This window comes from Otolemur garnettii, unplaced genomic scaffold, assembly GCF_000181295.1.
Source record: "Otolemur garnettii isolate 467f Iridium unplaced genomic scaffold, OtoGar3 scaffold00081, whole genome shotgun sequence".
NCBI lineage: Eukaryota > Metazoa > Chordata > Mammalia > Primates > Galagidae > Otolemur > Otolemur garnettii.
In genome coordinates, this window is record NW_003852476.1 from 2,577,695 (window position 1) to 2,582,234 (window position 4,540).

The 4,540-nt window shown below is 45.6% G+C and overlaps 1 protein-coding gene across 2 annotated transcripts in view; it reads right to left on the reverse strand.

The window, feature by feature from the left end:
* The window catches only part of SLC35F4 (solute carrier family 35 member F4), a 230,821-nt gene extending 226,287 nt beyond the window's left edge, over positions 1-4,534 (reverse strand). For both annotated transcript variants that reach the window (XM_023515881.1, XM_003794444.2), the window contains exon 1: positions 4,440-4,534. The gene's annotated coding sequence lies outside the window, so the exon portion shown is untranslated. The remainder of the gene's footprint in view (positions 1-4,439) is intronic.
* Positions 4,535-4,540: the final 6 nt, after the last annotated feature.

Consider the following 4,540-nt stretch of genomic DNA (forward strand, 5'->3'; position numbering starts at 1 on the left):
CTTCCAGCGGAGCTTCAGCAGACGTCCACCGTCCCAGCTGCCCACCTTCCAGCGGAGCTTCAGCAGACGTCCACCGTCCCAGCTGCCCACCTTCCGGAACCTGTCCTACACCCTTTGCTGTCTAAGGCAGTGTCCATTCTCTCTGGCCCCAGATTCCATAACCTACCTCTTCAGCTTCATTAGTTTTTCTTTCCCTAGTGAATCACTCTCATTTGCATACAAATTGTTATTTCTCCCATCTTTAGAGAGAAAAAATTTTCTTGACCCTATCACCTCCATTTCCTCTGTTCCTTTTACACAAAAATCCTTATAGAATTATCTATACTCAGCGTTTCCAGTTTCTCCCTCTAATTCTCTCTTACACATCCCAATGCATTGTATCTTCCCTTACCTGCTCTTGTGACCATTCTTGTCAGGATCACCAATTGTCCTCAGTTGTCAAATTCACTGGTCAGTTGTCAGTCTTCATTTTATTTGACTTTCAACAGTATAGGACTCAGCTTTCCCCTTGAAACTCCTCCTTCCCTGGATTGCACAGTATCACGTGCTCCTGGTTTTCTCCTGCCTCCCTGGCATATCCTTCTTGGTCTCTTTCAGTGGTTTCCCCTCTTCTCCCCACCCTTGTAATATCAGAGTGTCTCTTCTCCCTGCACATTCACTCCTTGGAGATCTGTTCTTAGGCCTTAAATACTATCCAAATGTTGGTAATCCCTAATTTATATCTCTAATCACAACTCCAAGCTTCCTGTACATCTCCAAGAACTTTTAACATTTCCAAATGTTATCCTTATCCTCTGACTCTCTCCCCAGCCCCAAGCTTCTCTACTTTGAATCCTCTGTACTTTAGCTGATGGCAACTCAAACTTGGAAAAACTAGAAAAGATGGAGTCATTTTTTTACTCTTCTATTTCTTAAAGATACCATATCTAATCCATCAGAAAAACCTATTGGCTTTAATTTCAAATACAGTATAACCTCTGTAAGTTGACCACCCAAAGAACTGCAACAAACTGGTCAACACAGAGAGGTGGCCAACATATGGAACTAGACCTACTGTGTTGACACGTACGTGTGGTGCATGTCTGGCCTGTGAAAATTAGGTCAACTTAAGGAAGTGGTCAGCTATGGAGGTTCTACTCTATGAGCATTATCAAAACCTAACCATCTTTCACTACTTCTACTGCTATCATGGTTCAAGCCCCCATCATCTCTCACCTAGGTTACTGTAGCAACCTACTAACCAAGTGTTTCCACTCCTGCCCCAATAGCGCAGTCAGACTGATCTTGAAAAGTAAGTCAAGTAACATCATTATTCTTTCAAACCCTACAAAGGCTCTCCATCTGACCAGAACACAAGAAAGATCTAGAAGGTACCACTTCACCTGAGCTTCTGGATCCTGAGTGACCTCATCTCCAACCATTCTCCCACTGTCACTCCACTTCCACCATGGAGCCCCCCTTTCAGTAACATGCCAGGTGCAGAATGTCTTTTTCCTGGTGTCCACATGGCCAATTCCCTCCCATCCTCCAAGTCTTTGCTCAATTCTTACTTCCTCAGTGAGGCCTTACCTGACCACTTTACTTAAAATTGTGACAATCTCCATCCCCCATAATATTTTATCCTTTTTTGGTGTTGTAATTTTTCAAAAAGCACTTATCACCTTGAAACATACTAAATTTATTTATTTATCATTGTTCATTATCTTGCTTCCTCTCAGTAGAACTTAAACTCTAAAAAGGAAAATATTTTTTGTCTGTTTTGTTCACTGATATATTCTTGGCACATAGCAAGTGCTCAACTAACATAACACTTGTTCAGTAAATTAATCTATTTCCCCTCCCTAAGTAATGGAGGCTAGCCACTATATTTTAATCATCTCTGTACTCTGATTCATTATATATATATATATATATGCTCAATAACCGTTCATTAAACTGAATAGGATATATAAAACAAATGGCGTAGTGGGTCATAAAAGTACATTCATTTCTCTGAGTTGTATTATATTTCTTTTTTTCATAAGTCTGACTACTAGAATTTTCTAGACAATGTACAAGCATGGCAGCAGGATGCATACACCAAAGACTGATCTTTGATGCATTTTCTCAAAGGTGAGTCCTCATCTACCTGCAAAAAGGCAAATGGCACTGATATCAGGAGATCATCCCATCCTGAAGGCTTCCTATGCAACCATTCAAAAATGAGAAAATCACCTTGCCTTCACATGTTGTATATTCATCATTGTAGCTTTTTCTTAAATACATTTCTCCAGATTTCCCCCAAGTTTTGCTCACTCCCAGTAATGGCTAAATCAATTGATCACATTATACTGGTTTGCTTCAATGTGTTTGTTTACGAGTGGAAGCCTGCATCAGGACAGGAATATTTCATGGTGCCTGGTTCCTTGGCTCTCCTCCAGCTTCCTCCTCTTCCAATCTCTCACTGTGCAAAATAGCAGTCTCGCTCTACCTCTGAAAACAGGAACATTCTGAGAATTGACTATCACCTAACTCTCTGCTCTTGTGACATCCTCTGCCTTCACTGTTTGAACTCTTTAACCTGAAGGGAGGTGATGTGCATCACAAATAAACCAGCCAAATACCTCCATGGCCCTTTAAGCCTCCGGCACAGCCTTGCTCAACGTTCTTCCCTCTTTTTTTATTTTTTTAGTCCTGTTATTGTATTGCAAATGAAACATGTGCAGCTCTTTGAGCAAGTACAAAAATACAGTACAAACATGTCCTTATCTAAAAATGTCACATTCTCTGCATTCTTCTTGGTTTGTTCTTTATTAACCGAAGTGCCATTGTCATTAACTTATAATAATAAACCACTTTGAGTCTTATAATTTCATAGACAGCTTCAACCTTCTCTAATCGACCAAAATGCCATGATTCCTAATTTTAAAAATCAAAGGTGAAATTCAGGTAGGGTATATTAGTGCCCTCAGTTAAGTTTCTGGGGTTGAAAAGGAAATCTTTTGCAGACAGGAAAGAAAAAAGTTTTTGCATCTTTAGTACAAAGACGTCAAAGTGCATTCCAATAGTGTGTTATTTTCTTTCCAGAAAATTCTACACTATGTAATTACTTTTGCGTGCAAAATGAATAATGTAAGCCTCTAATGTTAAAAACAGCTAGACCAAAGCCATCCAAATCAGACAGGCCTTTCCTGAAACAAATGAAATATTAAACCAGAAAATATCCGTGTGAGGACAGCTCATGGAACAAAGCTCTTGGTAGAGGTCAAAGTTACATGAAATATAAAGTTCTTTCTCATCTATAGGTCATAATTTGTGTGAGCCCCCTGTTTCTCAGAAACGTTGATTGCACCCCAAAGTGTCACAGAAAACTACCAATCAGAAATGCGTCTAGGAGCTTCCAAGGCTTCTAGCAAAAACAACAGCAAAAACATCAATTATGCTCCATCTATGGAGACAGAAACGCAATGATAAAGAAAAAGCAAAATCCCACCTGCAGGGAAATTAAACCACAGCTATTTCCAATCCCTCCCTCCAATTCAGTGGGAAAACGAGCTTCACTTCAGTTTCTGGCGGAACTGATCCCGGCAAACACAGCCTGTGGGTCTGTGCGTTGGGGGAAGGGACCTGCGGACATAGCACACCTCTTCGCCCTCCCCACCAAAACTGGTCCAGAAACCCGAAAGCAGCCGCACCGCATGACCTCGCTTAGCCGGAAGAAAGCCGGCGCGGAACAGAACAGCCTCCTCGGCTCCGAGGTGACCGCGACGTGCGGCGGAGGCGGGCGGCCCTGTCGCGCCTCCCTCTTCCACCCTCCCCTCGTCGTTTGCACGGGTGTCTGGCTCCAATCGCTGGGACTCAGAGACCTGAACAGGTTCTTTTCTCTGCCCAAAGGGGAGAACCTCCCAGCGATATTGTTTTCACAGGAGTAATTCCCGCGCTGGCAGCGTCTCAACAGCCCCGACCTAACAAGCCGACCTGGCCCGCGCCTGGACCCACGTCCGGGTCTGCGGCCCCCGCAGCCCCACCCCCCTGCCTCCCCAGCCTGCGTCCCCGGAGCGGCCACAGCCTGGCTCTGGGCAGAGAGGCGGGAGGGTCGGGGGCGTGTAGCCCCTGGGGCTGACTTTTCGCTAAGTGAACAGCCATGTTCGCCTTCTCCAGGCGAAAATCAACCGCAGTTGAGCTGGCCCACAGCCGTCAGGAGCGCTCCCAGGGTCCCCTCCGCAGCGACTGTTTCCAAACTCCTGGGCGCAACCGGCCAGGGCCCTCCCGCTCTCTCACGGTTCAGCACCGAGGACAGCGGACACACTTTTTGCCCCAGAGGTCCCGGCAGCCGGGAAGGTAGCGTTGACAGTGCAGGCAGGGCTGCAGGTGTCCGGACCGCGCGCCCTCATCCCCGCGGCACCCTGCGCGCCCACCTCCCTTCTGCGCCTCGCGCAGGGCAGCCCAGGGTGTCTTACTTTTCTGGCTGGAGTAACCCGGGTAATAGCCATAGTAGCCGGTGATCCGCAGGATCCGGTCTTCGATAGTGGCCACCCCGTTGGGGGCCGCCTTGACATCC